This window comes from Sus scrofa, unplaced genomic scaffold (assembly GCF_000003025.6).
Source record: "Sus scrofa isolate TJ Tabasco breed Duroc unplaced genomic scaffold, Sscrofa11.1 Contig2507, whole genome shotgun sequence".
Lineage (NCBI taxonomy): Eukaryota > Metazoa > Chordata > Mammalia > Artiodactyla > Suidae > Sus > Sus scrofa.
In genome coordinates, this window is record NW_018085111.1 from 225,629 (window position 1) to 241,152 (window position 15,524).

Consider the following 15,524-nt stretch of genomic DNA (forward strand, 5'->3'; position numbering starts at 1 on the left):
GGCTTTGCTCAGTGGATTGGGGATCTGGCATTACCACCAGCTGTGGTATGAGTCACAGACATGGCTCAGATCTGGTATTGCTGTGGCTCTGGCATAGGCCGGTGGCTGCAGCTCCAATTGGACCCCTAGCCTGGGGACCTCCATATGCGGCAGGAAGCAGCCCTAGAAAAAGGCAAAAAGACAAAAAAAAAAATGGGTCATTTTTACTGGAATTCAGGCCTTTGTATAGAGTTAAGAGATCTGTCAGGAAAGTTCTGGCTTATAGGTGAAGAATTAGAAGACAGATTCAGTAAAAGGGAGGTGGGAATGTGCTAAAGCCAAAATTTACCTACATCAGCCCAACTCTCCAGATAAAGACTAGGCCTAGTTTTAATAATAGCTAGCATTGTTGTCTGAATTTTCCACTCTTCATCTTATTCAAGTCACATGTATTTTCAGCTGATGAGGTTATCAGGTAGTGAAAGATTCAAACAGTAGGAAAAATAATTAAGGTTGAATTTAAGTAGATACAGAAGGTAGAAAAAGAACACTTGTTATAAAATAGATTAGCTTTTATAACAGAAAATAAAATAGTTTTCATAGAATTAATGTTTATTTATTTATTTGTCTTTTTGCCATTTCTTGGGCTGCTCCCACGGCATATGGACGTTCCCAGGCTAGGGGTCGAATCGGAGCTATAGCTACCAGCCTACACCAGAGCCACAGCAACGCGGGATCCGAGCCGCGTCTGTGACCTACATCACAGCCCACAGCAACGCTGGATCGTCAACCCACTGAGCAAGGGCAGGGATTGAACCCGCAACCCCATGGTTCCTAGTCGGATTCGTTAACCACTGTGCCACGACAGGAACTCCTAATGATTATTTTTAAAAAGATTATGATGATTGTCCCAAATTTAACTTTTAAATTAGATGTTTTGTGTCACGTAAAATTTTTTTTTTGTAAAACCTGAACACCTACTTTTTAATTTCTGTTTATTTTTTCACAGAGATATCATTTCAGTCCTGATATTTGCAGTAAATATTAATTATTGGATATTAGGAGAAGGCATATGGAGGTACTTTTAACTAGAGTCCAATCAAGGTAAAATTTTAAATTAAGAAAGTTGTTTTATGCAGTCTGTAGCTAGTTTTCCCTATAATTTAATTTGAGTCATTCACCTTGAAATTCCCAAATTTCTACTCTTATGTGACCAATTTTTTAAGGATTAATGTAGGATGATCTGCTAGTTCACATCAGGACTATGTACTTCATATGTTAAAGCTTCTATTTAGTATTATTTTATCTTCAACCACTTCACAAAAAAGGACAATGCTAAACATAAAAGTAATAGATTTCAGGCATTAGAGGCAATGCTTTAAGGAGATTTTTTTATGGACTATTTCAATGACACCTGTCAGATAATGTTGCATAGTGTGTTGTATTAGTTATGGCCACAGTAAAACACAAGCATGAGCAAGTCCTTCCTTCATGGTGCTCATGTTTAAAGAGAAGAACTTCAGAGATATGACATTGTTAAATATGGTGTTATAAGCAGGCAGCAGAGATTGTTTAATTTTGAGTAGACAAACAAATGTTATAACAGAGAGAGGTGTGCCTTGAGGCTTGTTGAGTATGAACATATTATACAAAGTAAGATTTACTGTTTAGCTAAGAAATTAATTTTATTTTTAAAATAAAATTTGCATCATTTAAAGTATATGGCATCATGGGTTTTATGTACTTATATATAGAGAAATGATTACCACAGTCAAAGTAATTGATATATTTTGTCCTTTTTTGTGTGAAGAGCACCTAAAATCAAATTTTTTAGCAAATTCCAGGTATTAAACATAGTATTAATAACTGTAGCCATCATGCTATACATTATTTCTCTAAAATTACTCATCTTAAATGACTACAAGTTTCTGTACTTGGCCAAAATTACCCCATTTCCTCCATCTCCCTGATGCTGGTACCCACCTTTCTACTTTATGTTTCTGTGTATCTGACACTGAGATTCCATGTATAAGTGAAATCATTGTTTTTCCCTTTCTGTGTTTGGCTTATTTCACCCAGCATAATGTTTTCCAGGTTCACTATGTTGTTGCAAATGGCAGTATCTTTTTTAATTTTAAGGCTGAAATACATTCCATTGAATGGATATGTACACCATATATTTTTATTCTATTCAAACTTCTACAAACAATAAATTTGTTTCCATTTCTTGGCTACTATGAATAATGCTACAGTGATCTTGGGAGTGCAGTTAGCTTTTTGAGGTACTAATAGCATTTCCTTTGGGTATATACAGAGGTAGAATTGCTAGATCATATGGTAGTTCTATTTATAATTTTTTGGAAAATATCCATACTGTTTTCCATATTGGCCACATCAATTTATATTATCTCACTAAGAAGGTAAATGCATTCGCCTTTCTCTATATTGTTGCCAGCATTTATCTATCTATCTATCTATCATCTATCTATCTATCTATCTATCTATCATCTATCTATCTATCTATCTATCTATCATCATCTATCTATCATCTATCTATCTAGGTAATAGTTTGGTAACAGTTGTGAAGTTATATCTGATTGTGGTTTTGATTTTCATTTCCCTCATATTTGGTGATGTTGAAATATATTTTCATATAGCTATTAGTTATTTGTGTATTAGATCTCTAGACTTATTCATCCTCATAAATAATTCTTCTTTGGAAAAATGTCTACTTAGAACTTTTACCATTTTTAATCAATCACTTTGTTGTTTTTACTTTGAGTTGTGTGAGTTCTCTATATATTTTGATTATCAACTCTTTATTAGATATACAGTTTGCAAATTTGGTAGGGTTTGTATCTGCCCTTCATATCACATTGGGTAGTATTGACATTTTAACCCTATTAACTCTTCTAAAACATGAACATAAAATATCTTTCAATTTATTTGTGTCTTCTTAAAATTCTTTCTTCAATATTTTATAATTTTCAGTGATTGGATATTGTTATCTTCTTGGTTAAATTTATTACTATGTATTTCATTCTTTTTTGACACTAACATAAGTGGGATTTTTATTATTTGCTTTTTGGATAGAGTAACATTAGTGTAAAACATGCCAATGATTTTTTGTATGTGCATTTTTGTGCTGCAACTTAGTAAATTCATTTGTTTCTAACCATGTTTGGTGGAGTCTAGGGTTTTCAACCTAGGATCATGTCATTTGTAAATAGAGATAAATTTATTCCTTTCTGGTTTGGCTGTCCTTTATCTCTTTTTTGTTTTTCCTTTTATTTATTTATTTATTACTTTTTATTTATTCTTTTACTTTTAATTTGTCTCATCTTTTTAAAAAAAATTTATTTATTTATTTATTTATTTTTCCACTGTAGAGCATGGGTACCAAGTTACAAATACATGTACACATATTTTTCCTCCCATTGTTGTCTTGTGATGTAACTATCTAAACATAGTTCTCAATGCTACACAGTGGGATCTCATTGTAAATCCATTCCAAGAGAAATAGATTGCATCCATTAACTCCAAGCTCCTGAAACCTCCCACTCCCTCCCTGGGCAGCCACAAGTCTACTCTCCAAGTCCATAATTTTCTTTTCTGTGGAACCATTCATTTGTGTTCTATGTTAGATTCCAGTTAGAAGGGATATCATATGGTATCAGAAAGATACAGATTTCTCTTTCTGACTTATTTCACTCAGTAAGAGAGTCTCTAGTTCCATCCACATTGCTGTAAATGGCATTATGTCATTCTTATTTATGACTGAATAGTATTGCATTGTGTATATCTACTACATCTTTCTAATCCGACTATCTGTCAATGGACATTTGGGTTGTTTCCATGTCTTGGCTATTGTGAATAGAGTTGCAATGAACATGTGGGTGCATGTGTCCTTTTTAAGGAATTTTGTCCAGGCATATGCCCAAGAGTGGGATTTCTGGGTCATGTGGTAGTTCTAGGTATAGATTTCTAAGGTACCTCCATACCATTCTGCATAGTGGTTGTACCAGCTTACATTCCCACCAACAGTGCAGGAGGGTTCCCTTTTCTCCACACCCCCTCCAGCACTTGTTATTTGTGGACTTATTAATGATGGCCATTCTGACTGTGTGAGGTGGTATCTCATGGGAGTTTTGATTTGCATTTCTCTAACCATCAGGGATGTTGAGCATTGTTTCAAGTTTTTGTTGGCCATCTGTATATCTTCCTTGGAGAAATGTCTATTCAAGTCTTTCTCCCATTTTTCCATTGGGTGGTTGGCTTTTTTGCTGTTGAGTTGTATAAGTTGCTCGTATACTTTAGAGATTAGGCCCTTGCCGGTTGCATCATTTGAACCAATTTTATCCCATTCTGTAAGTTGTCTTTTTGTTTTCTTTGTGGTTTCCTTTGTTGTGCAAAACAACTTGTCAGTTTGATTAGGTCCCATGGGGGTAATTTTGCTCTAATTTCTATTGCTTTGGGAGACTGACCTGAGAAAATATTCATGAGGTTGATGTCAGAGATTGTTTTGCCCGTGTTTTCTTCTAGGAGTTTGATGGTGTCCTGTCTTCTATTTAAGTCTTTCAGCCATTTTGAGTTTGTTTTTGTGCATGGTGTGGTGGTGTGTTCTAGTTTCATTGCTTTGCATGCAGCTGTCCAGGCTTCCCAGCAACGCTTGCTGAATAGACTTTCTTTTTCCCATTTTATGTTCTTGCCTCCCTTGTCAAAGATTAATTGACCATAGGTGTCAGGGTTTATTTCCGGGTTCTCTCTTCTGTTCCATTGGTCTGTCTGTCTGTTTTGATCCCAGTACCACACTGTTTTGATGACTGTGGCTTTGTAATATTGCTTGAAGTCTGGAAGTGTTATGCCTCCTGCTTGGTTTTTCTTTCTTAGGATTGCATTGGCAATTCTGGGTCTTTTGTTGTTCCATATACATTTTTGGATTGTTTGTTCTAGTTCTGTGAAAAAAGTCATGGGTAAATTGATAGGGATTGCATTGGATCTGTTGTCTTTATGATATTTTCAATTTTGGTTGTAGTAATCAGTCTCTTCATTTGATATATTTGTTCTTGAATCAGTTTTGGCAGGTTGTAAGATTCTAGAAAGTTGTCCATTTCTCCCAGATTGTCAAATTTGTTGACATAGAGTTGCTCATAATATTCTGGGTTGTTTTGTTTTGTTTTTTATTTCTGCAGTATCCCTGTGATTTCTCCTTTTTCATATTTAATTTTGTTTATTTGGGTTCTTTCCTCTTCTTGGTGAGTATAGACAAAGGTTTGTCATTTTTGTTTACCTTTTCAAAGAACCAGCTCTTGGTTTTATTAATTTTCTCTATTGTTTTTTTGAATCTCTATTTTATTGATTTCCTCTTTGATCATTATGATATCCTTCCTTCTGTTGGCTTTAGGTTTTTGTTCTTTTTTAAATTCATTTATGTGGTGGGTTAAGTTGTCAATTTGAGATCTTTCTTCCTTTTTGCGGAAGGCCTATATTGCCATGACCTTCCCTCTGAGCACCGCTTTTGTTGCATCCCATAGATTTTGAGTGGTTGTGTCTTCATTATCATTCATCTCGAGGTATTTTTTAATTTTCTTCTTGATTTCCTCATTGAGCCATTGGATTTTTAGTAGCATGTTGTTTAGTCTCCATGTAGTAAGGTTTTTTTCTCATTTCTTTTCCTGTGGTTGATTTCTAGTTTCATACCATTGTGGTCAGAGAAGATACTTGAATTAATTTCTATACTCTCAAATTTGTTGAGTTTAGCATTGTGCCCCAATATGTGATAAATTCTTGAGAATGTTCCATGTGCACTTGAGAAGAATATGTATTCTGATATTTTTGGATGTGATGTCCTTAAGATGTCAATTAAGTCTAACTTTTCTATTGTTTCCTTTAGGATCTCTGTTGCTTTATTGATTTTCTGTCTAGAGGATCTCTCCATTGATGTGAGTGGGGTGTTAAAGTCTCCTACTATGATTGTATTCTCATCAATTTCTCCCTTTATGTCCATTAATATTTGTTGTGTGTAACTGGGTGCTCCTATATTTGGGGCATATATGTTGATGATAGTAATATCCTCTTCTTGAATGAATCCTTTAATCATTAAATAGTGTCCTTCATTGTCTTTCTTTATGGTCTTCATTTTACAGTCTATTTCATCTGATATGAATATTGCAACTCCTGCTTTCATGTCATGTCCATTGGCATGAAATATTTTTTCCCACACCTGCCCTTTCAATCTATATGTATCCTTTGTCCTAAGGTGAGTTTCTTTTAGGCAGCAGATTGAAGGTTTTTGCTTTTTTATACAATCACCCACTCTGTATTTTGATTGGAGCATTCAATCCATTGACATTAAAGGTGATAACTGATAGATGATTATTTATTGCCATTTTAAACCTCATTTTCCATTTGATTCTATGATTCTCCATACTTTCTTTTTTTTTTTTTTTTTTTGGTTGGATGGTCTCCATTTATTTTATGCTCAAGTACTTTTCTTTTCAATTTTTGTGAATGTAATGTTTGCTTTGATTTCTGGTTGCCCTGTTTTTTAAGTATGTTAACCCCTTCCTATAACTGTGTGCTTTAGCCTGATAGTCTTGTAGGTTCAAACTTTTCATTACCATACTAAAATTTGAAAAAAAGAAAATAATAAAAGAATATATTTATTTCCTTACTTCCCTTGCCCACATTTTATGATTTCAATGTCTCTTTTTTTCTTTTTTAATTTTATTTTGTTTTAAACATGTTCATTATTAGATCTGAATGCTGGCTTATTTGAGTGACTGCTCTCTGATTGTGGTTTCCTCCATCCTAGTTCTTCCTCTCTTTTTTTTTTGATTTAGAGAAGGCCTTTCAGTATTTCTTTTAGAATGGGTTTTGTATTGCTGTACTCCTTTAGCTTTTATTTGTTGGAAAAAAATTTATTTCCCCTCTATTTTAAATTATATTCTTGCTGTATAGAGTATTCTATGTTGCATATTTTTTCCTTTCAGTGATTTAAATATCTCTTGCCATTCTCTCCTGGCCTGTAGAATTTCTGCAGAGAAATAAGCTGATACACTTATTGGAGTTCCCATATAAGTGACACTTTGCTTTTCTCTTGCTGCATTTAAGATCCTCTCTTCATCATTAAGTTTTGCCATTTTCATTACAATGTGTCTTGGTGTGGGTCTATTTGGATTCAACTTGTTTGGGCTCTCTTTGCTTCCTGAATCTTGAAATCAGTATCCTTTAGATTTGGGAACTTTCCAGTGATAAGTTCTTCAAATATATTTTCCATCCTCTTATCTTTTTCTACTCCTTCTGGAATTCCTATTATGCATAGTTTGGCCCACATTATATTATCCCATAAGGCTCATATTGCTTTCATGTTTTTTTTATTTGGTTTTCTGTCTGCTGTCCTGTTTGGGTGATTTCCATTATTCTATCTTCCATATCACTAATTTGTTCTTCTATATTAATCAGTCTGGTTTTTACAGCCCTTAGCTCAGTTTGTATATCTGCAAATGAATTTTCTAGTTTTTCTTGGCTCCTCCTATATTTTCTAGTTCCTTTCTGAGGGTGTCTGCATTACCGTTCATATCTTCTCTTAATTCCTTCAGTATTTTCACTATTTCCATTTTGAACTCCACATTTGTCAGACTGCCGAGGTCTGTTTCATTGTTGACTGATTTAGGTGAGTTCTCCTGTTGGTTTAACTGGGAATGATTTCTGAGCTTCGTCCTCTTGCTTGTTATTTTCTTTTTCTTGGTGGATGTGAACTCCCTGTGGCTGGGCAAGGTTTTCCCTGGCACTGCTGTGGAGTGTTTCCTGAGGGCTGGTGGTGTTGGCCAGTCTTCTTTGATGCAGTGAGGCATTCCCTGAGGGTGAGCAGGGATGGCAGGGTCACTCTGAAGAAAAGGAGGACTTCCTCAGGGCAGGTTTGACTGGCAGGTCTGCACCACAATGGAGGCAGACTTCCCATGGCCAGGCAGAGCATGCTTTTGTGTTTCTGGGCCACAGAGCTCTTCCAGGGGGCTGATGGTGCTGGGTGCTGCTCCATGGGAGTTCAGCAGCTACCCAGGCTGCTGTGAGACAAAGGGCTCTTCCCCAGGGAAGCCAAAACTGGCCAGACTGCCCTGCAATGGAGGCAGACTTCCCATGGCTGGGCAGAGCTTGGTTTGGTGTTTCTGGGCCATGGAGCACTTTCAGGAGGCAGGAAGTGCTGGGCAGATGCTCCAAAGGAGGGTAGCTCCTCCATAGTGTGGGAAGGCCAGGGTGGGGAAAGACTGTGGTGGTCAGCTTCCCATGAGTGATGAGGCCAGCCTTCTGGGATGGCAGGTGGCCTCAGGTCAGGCACATGTGGGGTAGGGGAGGGGGAATGCTCTGGCAAACACTGCCCTGTGCTAGCTGGGTGGCAATCACACTTGCTGGGGAGCAAGGAGTATTCTATGGCAGCCCACCCCTCCTCCTCTTCCCTCCTCAACACTGGCACCTTGTCACTCCTGCAGGTCCAGATCTTCTCCCAGGTTCCTTCTGGTGTGGCTTTCCACTCCCCAGCCCTTAGCATATTGCTCCCTCCACCCACAATGCACCACTTCCTAATCCCTAAGGCTGTCTCCACATTGCCAAATGAACTGACCACTTCCTAGTCCCCTAGGCTCTCTCCACACTGCCAACCCCAACCCACTCCTGGGGACTAACCTCTGGAGATGTGGTCTCAGTGCCCATCCCCACCCGAGCATCTCAGTTTTTCGTGACTGTGCCAGTAGTTCAGATTATCTATTTGGCTCTCACTCTGCTTTTCAGATCTCAGACCTACTGTTGTGCTCTTCTCAGCATCTGGAGATCCCTCTGACTTGGTTGATCTTTTTGTCAATTAGGTGACTTTCTGGAGTACTGGCTCCCTTTCTCCTTCACAGCTCCCTTTCTGGAGTGCCAGTCCAGTCCTGATTCCCCTTCTCTCACTCTCCTGTTTTCTCCTTTTTTATCCAGTTATGTCACAAGATTCTTGCCATTATTGGAGGTTTAAGTTCTACCAGTGTGTAGTTGCTGTTCTTTGTGAATCATTTAACATGTAGATGTTTTGTTGTTGTTGCTGCTGTTGTTGTGTTTGTGGGAGAGGGTGAGCATGTCCCCCTACTCTTCCACCATCTTGCCTCCCCCTATTTTTTTAATTTTTATAGCTACACCCACAGCATATGGAATTTCCCAGGCTAGAGGTCAAATCGTAGCTACAGCTGCCAGCCTATGCCAAAACCACAGCAATGCCAGATCCAAACTGTGTCTGTGACTTACACCACAGCTCATGGAAATGCCAAATCCCCTAACCCAATGAGCAAGGCCGGGGATCAAACCTGCATCCTCATGGATATTAGTTGGATTCATTTCCACTGTGCCACAATGGGAACTCTCTATTTCTTTTCTTGTCTGGTTTACCTTGTTAATAATTCCAGTATTATATTGAATGGAAGTGGTTAGAATGGACATCATTGTCTTTTTCTGTATCTTAGAGAAAAAACTCTCAGTCTTCCCCCATTGTTTATGACATTAATTGTGGGCTTTTTATAAATGGCCTATATTGTGTTCAGTGAATTTCCTTTTATTCCTATTTTGTTGAGAGTTTTAACTATGCATGGACATTAAAATTTGTCAAGTTCTTTTTCTGCATTTTAAAAATTCTGACAGTGTGGTGTAACACATTGATTTGGATGTGTTGAACCATCCTTGAATCATTTAGATAAATTCCACTGAGTTGTGGTATATAATCCCTTTGATATATTAATTGAATTTGGTTTGTTTGTATTTTATTGAGAATTTTGGGATCTATATTCATGAAAGATATGGGTCAGTAGTTTTCTTATTTTGTGGCATTTTGGTTTGGCTTTGATATCAGGGTAATATTAGACTCATAAAATATGTTTGGAAGTGTTATGGGCAGAGAAGGCATAGAAAGTACTCACTCACTTTTTCAATCTCCTGGAGGACTACTAATTACCTGCTGTGTAGGCTTCCAGATGCTGGCTAGTTAGATTTACACTAAGGCAGCAACTAGGGACATATGCAGTTAGTTTCTTACAGGGAGCAACTGACTATTTTTTCTGCTCTCTCTGAACTGAGCTCAGAGCAATAGCCATGGTAAGTGCTTTCATGTACCTTTAAAGTTGCCTCTTTGTTCTTTGTGTAACTGGGATACTCTTGAATATTGATCTCCTGGAGCTCAGAGCTAGGTGATTTTGGAGCAAGCCCCTCTGGTTGCAGTATCTAAAAAAGTTAGTGTACTTGATGTGTGATCCAATCCCTTCAATCTCCAGGGCAGGGGTGCTGTGGATAGTTGCAGGATTCTCCTCATTTCTAAGGTATTGTACTGTAATGGAGTTTATGACATAAATACATGCAAGCTTCTTCTAATTGTTCTGATGTGGGTATTTTATCTTTTGTTCAATGTGTAGGAATTTCTCAACTAGTTTCTAGACTTCTCTCATAGGGAATCAATATCTATGTTTGTATTTATTTGATGCATCTATGGGAGGAAAGAAAGTCAGAAGCCTCTTATTCTGTCATCTTGCTGGCCTATTTTGTCTGATTTTACTGTCTATTAAAGGAGCATTATGAATCCAGAAAAAATGTAAAGTAGCCAGAGTTATAAAAAATACTGAGAAAAGAAAGAGCTAAATGGTGCAGGTTCTTAACTGTAATTATTGTTCAACACTGATTTTCAGGCATGTAGATGTTTTCTCATATTGGTCATGATTGAGAAAACAAAGTGAGGGGTAGTAGAGTAACTATCATGCAGGAATGGGACCATTGAAAGAGTAGATCAAGTGTTTAGAAGGATATTAGGAAAGAGGTATATAAAATGTGTGTGAATCATGAATAAGAAGGGCATTTATAAAACTGTTCATTTTCTTTGGTCCTCTAAGAGTTGAAACTCTTAGAGGAAAACATAGGCCAAACACTCTCTGACATAAATGACAGCAACATCATCTCAGATCCACCTCTTAGAGTATTGACAATAAAACAAAAAATAAACAAATGGGACATAATCAAACTGAATAGTCTCTGCACAGCCAAGGAAACCCTAAGCAAAATTAATAGACAACCCACAGAATGGGAGAAAAATCTTTGCAAGTGAATCAACTGACAAGGGATTCATCTCCAAAAGTTATAAACAACTTCTGCAACTCCATACCAGAAAAGCAAACAACCCCATCCAAAAATGGGCAGAAGATCTAAACAGACAGTTCTCCAAGGAAGACATACAGATGGCCGAGAAACACATGAAAAGATGTTCAACATCACTCGTTATTAGAGAGATGCAAATCAAAACCATGATGAGGTACCACCTTACACCAGCCAGAATGGCCACCATCCAAAAGTCTACAAACAATAAGTGCTGGAGAGGGTGTGGAGAAAAAGGAACCCTAGTACACTGTTGGGGGGACTGTACATTGGTGCAACCACTGTGGAAAACAGTATGGAGATTCCTCAGAAAACTAAACATAGAACTCCCACTGGATCCAGCAATCCCACTCCTGGGCATCTACCCAGAGAAAACCACGGCTCGCAAAGACACATGTACTCTGATGTTCATTGCAGCACTATTTACAATAGCCAAGACATGGAAACAACCAGAATGTCCATCAACAGAGGAGTGGATCCAGAAGATGTGGTCCATATAGACAATGGACTATTTCTCAGCCATTAAAAGGAACAAAATACCAGCATTTTTAGCAACATGGATGGACCTAGAAACTATCATGCTAAGAGAAGTCAGCCATACAATGAGACACCAACATCAAAAGCTTTCACTGACATGTGGAATCTGAAAAAAGGACAGACGGAACTTCTTTGCAGAACAGATGCTGACTCACAGACATAGAAAACTTATGGTCTCTGGAGAAGACAGTTTGTGGGGTGGGTGATGTGCCTGGGCTGTGGGATGGAAATCCTGTGAAATTGGATTGTGATGATCATTATACAACTACAGATGTGATAAATTTGAGTAATAAAAAACATCTCATTAGACTAAAAAAAAAAGTTGAATCATAAACAGTATTCACCTCTCTGATGAGAGCCCCTAGCATGACCTCTGTATGTGTTTTAGGATGAGGTATGCTGTTCTCTTTCCACTCTTAATTTCTCTTGCTGCCTTTGTCTCCTATTTTGTCTTGTTTTGTTCAATGAAAAATAAAGGAAGTTATCAAATATATAGGTCTTTAGGAATAGTATCATTCTCTATTACAAGTGATTTGGTATTTTTCCCTGTGCTTATCCATTCTAAATGTAATAATTTGCATCTACTAAAGCAAATGATATAAGATAACATGAGAAAAAGAACTTGTATGTGTGTGTGTATTTCTGTGTGCATGTGTATGACTGGGTTACTTTGCTGTACAGCTGAAATTTACAGAACATTTAAATCAACAATACTTTTTTTCTCTTTGATTAGGTCTTTATATGTACACCCTGCTTTGATTTCTTACTGGGTCACCATGCTATACAGTAGAAATTTGACAGAATACTTTAAACCAGCTATAACGGAAAAAAATAAAAATCATAAAAAAAGACTAATGGTTAGGTGATTTGTACTTTTTAAAAAGTCTATCCACTCCCTCCTCCTCCCCCAATGGGTAGATTATTAATTGCAGGAAGTTGAAGAAAAAAATAAAAACAGATAAAATTACAATTCTTTTATCCATCTCATCCCTTTAAGTCTATTAAAAATATCACCCAAAATAAAAGTCCTCAGAGTCTACTAATTAATATATAGGCCCTTAAACTCATTAAATGTTGCTTACAATTTTATTTAATATATTTTATTTGTGTCTGAATTTATAGAGATGCTCTGAGGAAAATCACATTTGCTGGTAACCCCAGAGCAGAGGTCATGTTACTGTTGCCAGTCATACTACTATAGCATTATGACCAGCAACAAGTCACAAGTACTTCCCCATAAGTTTCTTATATTTGAGCTTCAATGTACTCCTGATTCATATAATATTACATGTTTCATATATAAAAGTTTGCCACTAAACAAAATCACAAATATTCTAAATAAAATTGGTTTTCAAAATTACATTCTCTGATTCCAGATCTTTCTATAAATTCCTCCTTCTTCCCAATATTTCCTTTTATCCATTTCATCATGATGGGTCTAGTTGACATATACAAGGTAGGTTTCATCTTTTTGTTTTACTTTTCCAACCAGGTCTTTCCTCATTATTTACCTGTTAAATCTGAGGTAAATTGGTAAAGATGTAGAGCTCCAAAAATTTCACTATGTTATCTTCAGGCTTTAACTGGATCTCCCAGAGACCATATCAGGTTCTTATAAAGGCATCAGACAGTCTCTGATACAGAGTAGATATAATGTGTATTGGTACAAACCCTGTCATCTCGGCCTATATATTATCTGAAATATCTGACTAAGGCAGGCCAAATGTATATAGTATACATTGGTTAAAGTTATTTTTATGTTTCTGTGATTCAATAGCTTCTATTACTTCTGACTCTATCTACAGATTAATAATCATCTGTTTTTAAAATGGGAACAGATAACCAGATATGGGATAAAGAGTTTATTCTCCTTGGCCTTTCCAGTGACTGGGACTCTCAGGTCTCTCTTCTTGTCCTGTTCTTGGAACACTGGTTTTATTTATCCTCATTGGTCTTCTGATCAGACTGGACAGCCAACTACACACTCCCATGTATTTCTTTCTCACCAATATCTCCTTTGTTGATGTTTCATGCCACAAGCACTGTTCCTCCATTACTGGTGAATTTTCTTGCAGAACATAAAGGGATCCCAGATGTAAGCTGTGCAGCCCAGTTGTTTTTCTCCTTGTGCCTTGGTGGGATTGAGTTTTCCCTACTGGCAGTGATTGCATATGACCACTAAGTGGCTGTGTGTGACCCCCTAAGTTACTCAGTCATTGTGAAAAGAGGGCTCTTTACCAGGTTGGTCATCACATCCTGGGTCAGTGGCTCTGTCAACTCTCTCATGCAGACTGTCATCACCTTTCAGTTGCCCATGTGAATAAACAAATATATTTATCATATAGCCTGCAAAACCCTAGCAGTAGTCAGGCTGCCTAGTATGGACTCCTTCTCCAACAAGGTTGCAATCATGGTTTCTAGCATTGTCCTGCTGATGACACCTTTCTCCTTGGTCCTCTTGTCCTACATCCAGATCATCTCCACCATCCTGATGATCCAGTCCACAGAGGAGAGGAAGAAAGCCTTCCACACCTGTGCCTCACACCTCACAGGGATTGTCCTGTTCTATGGCATGGCCATTCTCACTTACATCCAAACACATGCCACCATCTGTCCTTCAGAAGTTGATCCCTCTCTTATGTGTCATTTTTACTTCTATGCTGAATCCCATGATTTATAGTTTAAAGAATAAGTAGGTTAAGGGGGCCTGGAAGAAACTACTGGGGAAATTACCTGGATTAACATCAAAACTGGCAACTTGATGAATCAAGAGCATCACTTAGAGAAAATAATTTTTACTGTGTGTTTTTGCTTCCAACTCAAATATGACAGGCATCAAATGCATTGCCCTGGCAATGAGGAGGAGATGACACAATGTGTGCATATGATGTTAAGTAGGAGGCTGAGAGGTTGGGTTTGAGGTATAGGCTGTGAGGAATTTTTATGTCACAGCAGCTTGTGCAGTGGATTTCAGAACTGCTGTAATAGAACCTCCCAGCATCACTCTATATCCATTCATATGCTGGAGAGAAATTGAGGAAAATGTCCTTTATTTCTCATTTTCATATTATTTGTAATCATGTACCTATTTATGGATTGTGCCTTGGAACACTGGTTTAATTTATCCACATTTTAAGAGGCTATTGTATTTCCATTGGAAACAGAATGTATTTTCATATTTGAATATTTGCTTAAAATAATATGTGGCATATATGTTGTCACATCCATTAACTCTATGAGTCACTATTCTAAGGAGAGCATTGCTATCAATCTGATTATGTGTGTGTGTGTGTGTGTGTGTGTGTGTGCAGGATCTACTTCGTGTGGATATACAGACTCTGATTAACGCAAATATTTGAGTGGAGCAACATCCACTAAAATTCTCATTTTATCCTGATAAGGATATAACCAAGGGTTGTTTGTACACAATGACATTATTGTTTAAAGAAAATATGAAATTAAGTTATTGCTAAATAACATATGAATAATTTTAGAAGAAAAGTATTGAATTTATATTGGGTACTGTTTCAAAAGTTAAAATTGTCTAATTTCTGAAAATTCTGCAAATTTTTCTATTCTCCAAATCTTTGGGAACAAAATAAGCCAAAAGGAGATAATCAGATATAATATTAAGACATAGATAACCCAAGGAGAGCTGTTTCCTTAGGTAAGCCAATGAAAGATAATACAGATTTAATATGGATTTGGGTTATCAGGATAGGTCTGTCTATAATGCAGATATTCCTCTCAAGTCTCTACATTAAGAGCCTTCTTGTTCTTTCTTTTTACACACACACACACACACACACACACACACACACATACACACACACACACAGCCCTACTTA

At 37.1% G+C, this 15,524-nt stretch overlaps 1 pseudogene; it reads left to right on the forward strand.

The window, feature by feature from the left end:
* The first annotated feature begins 13,504 nt into the window (after window positions 1-13,504).
* Window positions 13,505-14,438, forward strand: LOC110258603 (annotated as a pseudogene).
* The last annotated feature ends 1,086 nt before the right edge of the window (window positions 14,439-15,524 follow it).